This window comes from Rhinatrema bivittatum, unplaced genomic scaffold, assembly GCF_901001135.1.
Source record: "Rhinatrema bivittatum unplaced genomic scaffold, aRhiBiv1.1, whole genome shotgun sequence".
NCBI lineage: Eukaryota > Metazoa > Chordata > Amphibia > Gymnophiona > Rhinatrematidae > Rhinatrema > Rhinatrema bivittatum.
Window position 1 is genome coordinate 34,746 of NW_021820477.1, and position 11,180 is coordinate 45,925.

Below are 11,180 nucleotides of genomic sequence, written 5' to 3' on the forward strand. Positions count from 1 at the left end.
CACAGGGAGGGGTGCTGGGTGTGTGTCTACGATGGTGTTGGGAGTGGCTCTGGGGTGAACGCTGGGAGTATCTTTGGCAGGGGCACTGGGAGTGGTTCTGGGAGGGGGTGCTGGGTGTGTGTCTAAGATGGGCGCTGGGAGTGGCTCTGGGAGGGGTGCTGGGTGTGTGTCTAAGATGGGTGCTGGGAGTGGCTCTGGGAGGGGTGCTGGGTGTGTGTCTATGATGGGTGCTGGGAGTGGCTCTGGGAGGGGTGCTGGGTGTGTGTCTATGATGGGTGCTTGGAGTGGCTCTGGGAGGGGTGCTGGGTGTGTGTCTATGATGGGTGCTGGGAGTGGCTCTGGGAGGGGTGCTGGGTGTGTGTGTCTAAGATGGGTGCTGGGAGTCTCTCTGGGATGGGTGCTGGGAGTCTCTCTGGGAGGGGTGCTGGGAGTGGCTCTGGGAGGGGTGCTGGGAGTGGCTCTGGGAGGGGTGCTGGGTGTGTGTCTAAGATGGGCGCTGGGAGTCTCTCTGGGATGGGTGCTGGGAGTGGCTCTGGGAGGGGTGCTGGGTCTGTGTCTATGATGGGTGCTGGGAGTGGTGCTGGGAGTGGCTGAGGCAGCACAGTGTGTTAAGTTGCTCTCCTTCTTTCACTTCTTATCTTAAGGATGAGGCGGATGCTGAAACGTTTTTACTGCAGAATGGAAGTGTAAACCCGTTTCCTTGCTTCTTGCTGGAGAGGTTTGGCTGCAGGGCTGTGGGAGGGGGCTGGCAGGCTTTATTTCTCTGGGATTTTTCACGCTGTCTGTATGTGCACACTGCTCATCTCATTACAGCTTTCACTTCGTTTAATCTCATCTGGAGTAAAGCTTTTTAATGTTTGAACATTTTGCAGCTTCTGCTCTTTGCTTTGCATTGTCTCCTCGGCTTCGACATTTTAAATTAGTTTTCTCTTTGTTTGCTTTATTTTTCGTTTCATCTCTCTCCCCTCTGTCTCTTTCCCTCCTCCCCACCAAGTTCTGTCTTCTCTCTTGCCCAATCTCCAGTCTCCTCCTCTCTCACAACCCGGTCAGTCATCCTCCTGATGCTCCTACCCGTTGCACTTCCTGACTCTGGAGCAAGCCCCTCTCTTTTACAATCCTCTCTGCCCTTGTGTTGGACAAAGAGAGGTCAAGTAATCTGCGTTTTACAAAAGAATGTGCTTGAGAAGACAAAAGGAGAAATCGCCAATGTCTGTTTCTAGTTAGAGTAAGACATGTTCCAGATACTGGCACTGCGGCCTTAGCATTTAAGAATGTGGCCTAACGTACTCAGAGCCAGCAGAGAAAGACCCAAGTGGTCCATCCAGTCTTCCCAGCAAGTAACTGCTGCTTCATGCAGGTTACCCCCATGCCTTCTGTAAGGGTAGTAACTGCCACTCTGTGCAGATTACCCCCATGCCTTCTGTTAAGGGCAGTAACTGCCGCTCCATGCAGGTTACCCCATGCCTTCTGTTAAGGGCAGTAACTGCCGCTCCATGCAGGTTACCCCATGCCTTCTGTTAAGGGCAGTAACTGCTGCTCCATGCAGGTTACCCCATGCCTTCTGTAAGGGTAGTAACTGCCACTCTGTGCAGGTTACCCCATGCCTTCTGTAAGGGTAGTAACTGCCGCTCTGTGCAGGTTACCCCCATGTTTCTGTTAAGGGCAGTAACTGCCGCTCCATGCAGGATACCCCCATGTTTCTGTTAAGGGTAGTAACTGCCGCTCTGTGCAGGTTACCCCCATGTTTCTGTTAAGGGTAGTAACTGCCGCTCCATGCAGGTTACCTCCATGCCTTCTGTTAAGGGTAGTAACTGCCGCTCCGTGCAGGTTACCCCCATGTTTCTGTTAAGGGTAGTAACTGCTGCGCCGTGCAGGTTACCCCCATGTTTCTGTTAAGGGCAGTAACTGCTGCTCTGTGCAGGTTACCCCATGTTTCTGTTAAGGGTAGTAACTGCTGCTCCGTGCAGGTTACCCCCATGTTTCTGTTAAGGGCAGTAACTGCTGCTCAGTGCAGGTTACCCCCATGTTTCTGTTAAGGGCAGTAACTGCTGCTCCATGCAGGTTACCTCCATGCCTTCTGTTAAGGGTAGTAACTGCCGCTCCGTGCAGGTTACCCCCATGCCTTCTGTTAAGGGTAGTAACTGCCGCTCTGTGCAGGTTACCCCCATGTTTCTGTTAAGGGCAGTAACTGCTGCTCCGTGCAGGTTACCCCCATGTTTCTGTTAAGGGTAGTAACTGCCGCTCCATGCAGGTTACCTCCATGTTTCTGTTAAGGGTAGTAACTGCCGCTCCGTGCAGGTTACCCCCATGTTTCTGTTAAGGGTAGTAACTGCCGCTCCGTGCAGGTTACCCCCATGTTTCTGTTAAGGGTAGTAACTGCCGCTCCGTGCAGGTTACCCCCATGTTTCTGTTAAGGGCAGTAACTGCTGCTCCGTGCAGGTTACCCCCATGTTTCTGTTAAGGGTAGTAACTGCCGCTCTGTGCAGGTTACCCCCATGTTTCTGTTAAGGGTAGTAACTGCCGCTCTGTGCAGGTTACCCCCATGTTTCTGTTAAGGGTAGTAACTGCTGCTCTGTGCAGGTTACCCCCATGTTTCTGTTAAGGGCAGTAACTGCCGCTCTGTGCAGGTTACCCCCATGTTTCTGTTAAGGGTAGTAACTGCCGCTCTGTGCAGGTTACCCCCATGTTTCTGTTAAGGGTAGTAACTGCTGCTCTGTGCAGGTTACCCCCATGCCTTCTGTTAAGGGCAGTAACTGCCGCTCCATGCAGGTTACCCCAGTTAATTTTAACACTATATAAATACGTTATCTCTCCCCTGTCATTGCGGGGCGCAGTGCCAGGGAGCTCCCCCGTCACTGGGGACACTTGCTTTGACGGGTGCTTGAGAACACTTGGCACAGTCTGAAATGCAATGATTTCTTGCCCGGATGCTGATGTGTCCCCATCCTAGTGTCTGAGCGAGTGGCTCCTGCGTTCCCCAGGGCTCTGAGTCCTCGTGTTTGCCCTGTGCAGCGGAGGCTGTGATGACCTGAGGCCCTGTGCTCTCCGAGTCGCCTTCGGGGGAAGGGTGCAGGGGGGGGGGGTCCGCTCTTACAGCCTCCCTCCGAGAGGATCAGCAGAGTCGCAGGCCTCGGGCAGTGCATCCCGGAAGCAGTGGCATGGGGGGGGGGGGGGCAGGAGACACCCCCCCGCACCCAGCTTTCTGCTCCAGGGGCTGCACCGAGTGGCGGCAGCTCTGCCCCTGACACCGGCACCCTGGCAGGAAGATGCGACCTTTCACAGGCGCCCGACAGACCGGGCGGGCGAGCGTGGGATGCAGCCCTGACGCTGGCCGCTCGGGGGAAGGGCAAGATGGAGGAGACCTCGTCAGCTGAGCTCTGCGTCTGATGGACTCGTCTCTGGTCTCTGGTCTCTCGTGGTCCCGCTAGGCCTCTTGCTTCCTTGTGATGCGGTGCTGGCCGGGCCTTCGAGGCAGCGCCGCGCATGCCGCTCCCTTGCCGCTCCGTTTCCGCGGGCCCTCGGCCGCGAGGGGGCCTGGGACGGTGGGTGGGCGGGCGCTTCGTGTCTGCCCTGGTTTTTTCTCCTCGTGCTGCGACAGAAGGGCAGGCTCTTCCCTTGCAGGTTTCTGCATTGCTGATTGATGTTTGTTTCACCTCCGAGCATTTCCTTGGCGCGACCGTTCTGCGTGCGCTGCCAGGGTGAAGAGCGCGGAACGTCTGGGATAGGAGGGGGAGCCCGCGCTGCACCCCGGGAACGGGGGCCGTGGGTGAATGGGTTTCTTCTGACGACGAGACGCCAGCGCCTGACACGGGGGGAGGGGAGTGGGGGTCATTTCAGGACTAAAGCAGCTCGACCTCTCGCGTGCCGCGCAACGGGACCCGGGAGCGCGCGCTCGCTTCCCACCTGCTCCCACGGACTTAGCCGAGGATGGATGGGTAGGAGAGGTTCTCTCACTGAGGAGCGGGCGCTGCTTCAAACAGAGGAGTAGGACTCGCTGCCTCCTTTCCCCGATGGAGCTTTGTTTAGTTTTTTCCAGTAATTTACATCATCACTGCACATAAAACGAAACCATAAATGTGCTGTGTTGCGTTCCATTTAATCTGGATGTTTTATGTAACAATTATATCCATTTAAACACATTTCTAGTCTACCTTGGCCCAGTGATATTGTAGGAGATGGATTACAATCGTAATCCGTGCCCAGAAAACTCCACAATGAAACGTAAAACCAGCCGGGGACTGCGCTGGGACCTGTGCTTTATTGGTTCATTAATGATCTGCAAAAAGGGCAGGGAGGAGTGAGGTGAAGACCAGACAAAATTATTCAAAAGTACTTAAAAGAGGAGCGGCATGCAAGGGCCTGCAGAAGGGACAGGGCACGGAGTAACCTGCACGGAGCCGGGCACTGGGGGAAAGATGATCCCAGCGACGGGGAACACCATGCTGGGCTCTGCTTTGGGAGCCCTGGCTCAGGGGAAGCATCTGGGTGTCTCGTGGACGATTCGTTGAAACCCTCGGCTGTGAGGGGGGCAGCAGTCAGAAAGGCAAACCGAATGATTAGGAAAGGAGTGGCGAGTAAACCAGACTGTCCTAATGCCTCCGCACGAGCCATGGTGCGCAGCTCTGGTCACCACATCTCAGACAAGACGCAGCAACTAGAAAAGGTGCGGAGGAGAGAGGGGCTGGAAAGGGCTCCCCTAGGAAGGAAGAATAAACAGATTAACTTTGCTATGGTGGAGGGGGACTGATAGAGGTTTGTAAAATCACAAGCCAGGTGGACGGCTAAGCAGGGAACATTTATTAACTCTTTCAGATACTTCAATGACCAGAGCAGAAACCATGAAACTGACATGTAGCACATTTAAAACAAATAGGAGAAGGTGTTTTCTCACTCAGTGCGCAATGACGCTGTGCAATCTGTTGCCGGAAGAGGTGATCCAGGCGACTGGCGTAGCCGGGTTTAAACGAGGTTCCTGTAAAGGAAGTCCATAAACAATTCTGAACCGGGTAAATTTGGGGAAGGCAGCCCTTACCTCTGGGAGTGGGGAACAAGAAATGGATTTACTCTTTGGGATCTGGATTTTCCACTGTCAGACACGGTATGCTGGGCTGAATGGACCCTTGGTCTGCCCAGCCTGCCTCTTCTTATGTTCACATTGGACAGTAGTAATTACTCACCCCAGAAACTTTCTGTATAGAAAAACTTTAACATTGTTTAAATTGCCTGTCCTCAATTATGTGGGGGTCTCAGTACTGGAATAGCAGGAGGTGCAGGGCAGAGCTGTGTGTGAGGGTCTCAGTACTGGAATAGCAGGGGGTGCTGCAGGGAGAGCTGTGTGTGAGGGTCTCAGTACTAGAATAGCAGGAGGTGCTGCAGGGCAGAGCTGTGTGTGAGGGTCTCAGTACTGGAATAGCAGGAGGTGCTGCAGGGCAGAGCTGTGTGTGAGTGTCTCAGTACTGGAATAGCAGGAGGTGCTGCGGGGCAGAGCTGTGTGTGAGGGTCTCAGTACTGGAATAGCAGGAGGTGCTGCACGGCAGAGCTGTGTGTGAGGGTCTCAGTACTGGAATAGCAGGAGGGGCTGCAGGGCAGAGCTGTGTGTGAGGGTCTCAGTACTGGAATAGCAGGAGGGGCTGCAGGGCAGAGCTGTGTGTGAGGGTCTCAGTACTGGAATAGCAGGAGGTGCTGCGGGGCAGAGCTGTGTGTGAGGGTCTCAGTACTGGAATAGCAGGAGGTGCTGCGGGGCAGAGCTGTGTGTGAGGGTCTCAGTACTGGAATAGCAGGAGGTGCTGCGGGGCAGAGCTGTGGGTGAGGGTCTCAGTACTGGAATAGCAGGAGGTGCTGCGGGGCAGAGCTGTGTGTGAGGGTCTCAGTACTGGAATAGCAGGAGGTGCTGCGGGGCAGAGCTGTGTGTGAGGGTCTCAGTACTGGAATAGCAGGAGGTGCTGCGGGGCAGAGCTGTGTGTGAGGGTCTCAGTACTGGAATAGCAGGAGGTGCTGCAGGGCAGAGCTGTGTGTGAGGGTCTCAGTACTGGAATAGCAGGAGGCGCTGCAGGGCAGAGCTGTGTGTGAGGGTCTCAGTACTGGAATAGCAGGAGGTGCTGCAGGGCAGAGCTGTGTGTGAGGGTCTCAGTACTGGAATAGCAGGAGGTGCTGCAGGGCAGAGCTGTGTGTGAGGGTTTCAGTACTGGAATAGCAGGAGGTGCTACAGGGCAGAGCTGTGTGTGAGGGTCTCAGTACCGGAATAGCAGGAGGCGCTGCAGGGCAGAGCTGTGTGTGAGGGTCTCAGTACTGGAATAGCAGGAGGTGCTGCAGGGCAGAGCTGTGTGTGAGGGTCTCAGTACTGGAATAGCAGGAGGCGCTGCAGGGCAGAGCTGTGTGTGAGGGTCTCAGTACTGGAATAGCAGGAGGTGCTGCAGGGCAGAGCTGTGTGTGAGGGTCTCAGTACTGGAATAGCAGGAGGTGCTGCAGGGCAGAGCTGTGTGTGAGGGTCTCAGTACTGGAATAGCAGGAGGTGCTGCAGGGCAGAGCTGTGTGTGAGGGTCTCAGTACTGGAATAGCAGGAGGTGCTGCAGGGCAGAGCTGTGTGTGAGGGTCTCAGTACTGGAATAGCAGGAGGCGCTGCAGGGCAGAGCTGTGTGTGAGGGTCTCAGTACTGGAATAGCAGGAGGTGCTGCAGGGCAGAGCTGTGTGTGAGGGTCTCAGTACTGGAATAGCAGGAGGTGCTGCAGGGGCAGAGCTGTGTGTGAGGGTCTCCGTACTGGAATAGCAGGAGGTGCTGCAGGGCAGAGCTGTGTGTGAGGGTCTCAGTACGGGAATAGCAGGAGGTGCTGCAGGGCAGAGCTGCGTGTGAGGGTCTCAGTACTGGAATAGCAGGAGGTGCTGCAGGGCAGAGCTGTGTGTGAGGGTCTCAGTACAGGAATAGCAGGAGGTGCTGCAGGGCAGAGCTGCGTGTGAGGGTCTCAGTACTGGAATAGCAGGGGATGTATTGGAATAGCAGGAGGTGCTGCAGGGCAGAGCTGTGCGTGAGGGTCTCAGTACTGGAATAGCAGGAAGTGCTGCAGGGCAGAGCTGTGTGTGAGGGTCTCAGTACTGGAATAGCAGGAGGTGCTGCAGGGCAGAGCTGTGCGTGAGGGTCTCAGTACTGGAATAGCAGGAGGTGCTGCAGGGCAGAGCTGTGCGTGAGGGTCTCAGTACTGGAATAGCAGGAGGTGCTGCAGGGCAGAGCTGTGCGTGAGGGTCTCAGTACTGGAATAGCAGGAGGTGCTGCAGGGCAGAGCTGTGTGTGAGGGTCTCAGTACAGGAATAGCAGGAGGTGCTGCAGGGCAGAGCTGCGTGTGAGGGTCTCAGTACTGGAATAGCAGGGGATGTATTGGAATAGCAGGAGGTGCTGCAGGGCAGAGGTGTGCGTGAGGGTCTCAGTACTGGAATAGCAGGAGGTGCTGCAGGGCAGAGCTGTGCGTGAGGGTCTCAGTACTGGAATAGCAGGAGGTGCTGCAGGGCAGAGCTGTGCGTGAGGGTCTCAGTACTGGAATAGCAGGAGGCGCTGCAGGGCAGAGCTGTGCGTGAGGGTCTCAGTACTGGAATAGCAGGAGGCGCTGCAGGGCAGAGCTGTGCGTGAGGGTCTCAGTACTGGAATAGCAGGAGGTGCTGCAGGGCAGAGCTGTGCGTGAGGGTCTCAGTTCTGGAATAGCAGGAGGCGCTGCAGGGCAGAGCTGTGCGTGAGGGTCTCAGTACTGGAATAGCAGGAGGCGCTGCAGGGCAGAGCTGTGCGTGAGGGTCTCAGTACTGGAATAGCAGGAGGCGCTGCAGGGCAGAGCTGTGCGTGAGGGTCTCAGTACTGGAATAGCAGGAGGTGCTGCAGGGCAGAGCTGTGCGTGAGGGTCTCAGTACTGGAATAGCAGGAGGTGCAGGGCAGAGCTGTGTGTGAGGGTGTCAGTACTGGAATAGCAGGAGGTGCTGCAGGGCAGAGCTGTGCGTGAGGGTCTCAGTACTGGAATAGCAGGAAGTGCTGCAGGGCAGAGCTGTGCGTGAGGGTCTCAGTACTGGAATAGCAGGAGGTGCTGCAGGGCAGAGCTGTGCGTGAGGGTCTCAGTACTGGAATAGCAGGAGGTGCTGCAGGGCAGAGCTGTGCGTGAGGGTCTCAGTACTGGAATAGCAGGAGGTGCTGCAGGGCAGAGCTGTGTGTGAGGGTCTCAGTACAGGAATAGCAGGAGGTGCTGCAGGGCAGAGCTGCGTGTGAGGGTCTCAGTACTGGAATAGCAGGGGATGTATTGGAATAGCAGGAGGTGCTGCAGGGCAGAGGTGTGCGTGAGGGTCTCAGTACTGGAATAGCAGGAAGTGCTGCAGGGCAGAGCTGTGCGTGAGGGTCTCAGTACTGGAATAGCAGGAGGTGCTGCAGGGCAGAGCTGTGCGTGAGGGTCTCAGTACTGGAATAGCAGGAGGCGCTGCAGGGCAGAGCTGTGCGTGAGGGTCTCAGTACTGGAATAGCAGGAGGCGCTGCAGGGCAGAGCTGTGCGTGAGGGTCTCAGTACTGGAATAGCAGGAGGCGCTGCAGGGCAGAGCTGTGCGTGAGGGTCTCAGTACTGGAATAGCAGGAGGCGCTGCAGGGCAGAGCTGTGCGTGAGGTCTCAGTACTGGAATAGCAGGAGGCGCTGCAGGGCAGAGCTGTGCGTGAGGGTCTCAGTACTGGAATAGCAGGAGGCGCTGCAGGGCAGAGCTGTGCGTGAGGGTCTCAGTACTGGAATAGCAGGAGGCGCTGCAGGGCAGAGCTGTGCGTGAGGGTCTCAGTACTGGAATAGCAGGAGGCGCTGCAGGGCAGAGCTGTGCGTGAGGGTCTCAGTACTGGAATAGCAGGAGGCGCTGCAGGGCAGAGCTGTGCGTGAGGGTCTCAGTACTGGAATAGCAGGAGGCGCTGCAGGGCAGAGCTGTGCGTGAGGGTCTCAGTACTGGAATAGCAGGAGGCGCTGCAGGGCAGAGCTGTGCGTGAGGGTCTCAGTACTGGAATAGCAGGAGGCGCTGCAGGGCAGAGCTGTGCGTGAGGGTCTCAGTACTGGAATAGCAGGAGGCGCTGCAGGGCAGAGCTGTGTGTGAGGGTGTCAGTACTGGAATAGCAGGAGGTGCTGCAGGGCAGAGCTGTGTGTGAGGGTCTCAGTACTGGAATAGCAGGAGGTGCTGCAGGGCAGAGCTGTGGCGTGAGGGTCTCAGTACTGGAATAGCAGGAGGTGCTGCAGGGCAGAGCTGTGCGTGAGGGTCTCAGTACTGGAATAGCAGGAGGTGCTGCAGGGCAGAGCTGTGCGTGAGGGTCTCAGTACTGGAATAGCAGGAGGTGCTGCAGGACAGAGCTGTGTGTGAGGGTCTCAGTACTGGAATAGCAGGAGGCGCTGCAGGGCAGAGCTGTGCGTGAGGGTCTCAGTACTGGAATAGCAGGAGGTGCTGCAGGGCAGAGCTGTGCGTGAGGGTCTCAGTACTGGAATAGCAGGAGGTGCTGCAGGGCAGAGCTGTGTGTGAGGGTCTCAGTACTGGAATAGCAGGAGGTGCTGCAGGGCAGAGCTGTGTGTGAGGGTCTCAGTACTGGAATAGCAGGAGGTGCTGCAGGGCAGAGCTGTGTGTGAGGGTCTCAGTACTGGAATAGCAGGAGGCGCTGCAGGGCAGAGCTGTGTGTGAGGGTCTCAGTACTGGAATAGCAGGAGGCGCTGCAGGGCAGAGCTGTGCGTGAGGGTCTCAGTACTGGAATAGCAGGAGGCGCTGCAGGGCAGAGCTGTGCGTGAGGGTCTCAGTACTGGAATAGCAGGAGGCGCTGCAGGGCAGAGCTGTGTGTGAGGGTCCCAGTACTGGAATAGCAGGAGGCGCTGCAGGGCAGAGCTGTGTGTGAGGGTCTCAGTACTGGAATAGCAGGAGGCGCTGCAGGGCAGAGCTGTGTGTGAGGGTCCCAGTACTGGAATAGCAGGAGGCGCTGCAGGGCAGAGCTGTGTGTGAGGGTCTCAGTACTGGAATAGCAGGAGGTGCTGCAGGGCAGAGCTGCGTGTGAGGGTCTCAGTACTGGAATAGCAGGGGATGTATTGGAATAGCAGGAGGTGCAGGGCAGAGCTGTGTGTGAGGGTCTCAGTACTGGAATAGCAGGAGGCGCTGCGGGGCAGAGCTGTGTGTGAGGGTCTCAGTACTGGAATAGCAGGAGGTGCTGCAGGGCAGAGCTGTGCGTGAGGGTCTCAGTACTGGAATAGCAGGAGGTGCTGCAGGGCAGAGCTGTGCGTGAGGGTCTCAGTACTGGAATAGCAGGAGGTGCTGCAGGGCAGAGCTGTGCGTGTGAGGGTCTCAGTACTGGAATAGCAGGAGGTGCTGCAGGGCAGAGCTGTGTGTGAGGGTCTCAGTACTGGAATAGCAGGAGGTGCTGCAGGGCAGAGCTGTATGTGAGGGTCTCAGTACTGGAATAGCAGGAGGTGCTGCAGGGCAGAGCTGTGCGTGAGGGTCTCAGTACTGGAATAGCAGGAGGTGCTGCAGGGCAGAGCTGTGCGTGTGAGGGTCTCAGTACTGGAATAGCAGGAGGTGCTGCAGGGCAGAGCTGTGTGTGAGGGTCTCAGTACTGGAATAGCAGGAGGTGCTGCAGGGGCAGAGCTGTATGTGAGGGTCTCAGTACTGGAATAGCAGGAGGTGCTGCAGGGCAGAGCTGTGTGTGAGGGTCTCAGTACTGGAATAGCAGGAGGTGCTGCAGGGGCAGAGCTGTAGTGTGAGGGTCTCAGTACTGGAATAGCAGGAGGTGCTGCAGGGGCAGAGCTGTGTGTGAGGGTCTCAGTACTGGAATAGCAGGAGGTGCTGCAGGGCAGAGTTGCGTGTGAGGGTCTCAGTACTGGAATAGCAGGAGGTGCTGCAGGGCAGAGCTGTGTGTGAGGGTCTCAGTACTGGAATAGCAGGAGGTGCTGCAGGGCAGAGCTGTATGTGAGGGTCTCAGTACTGGAATAGCAGGAGGTGCTGCAGGGCAGAGCTGTATGTGAGGGTCTCAGTACTGGAATAGCAGGAGGTGCTGCAGGGCAGAGCGGTATGTGAGGGTCTCAGTACTGGAATAGCAGGAGGTGCTGCAGGGACAGAGCTGTGTGTGAGGGTCTCAGTGCTGGAATAGCAGGAGGTGCTGCAGGGGCAGAGTTGCTGTGTGAGGGTCTCAGTACTGGAATAGCAGGAGGTGCTGC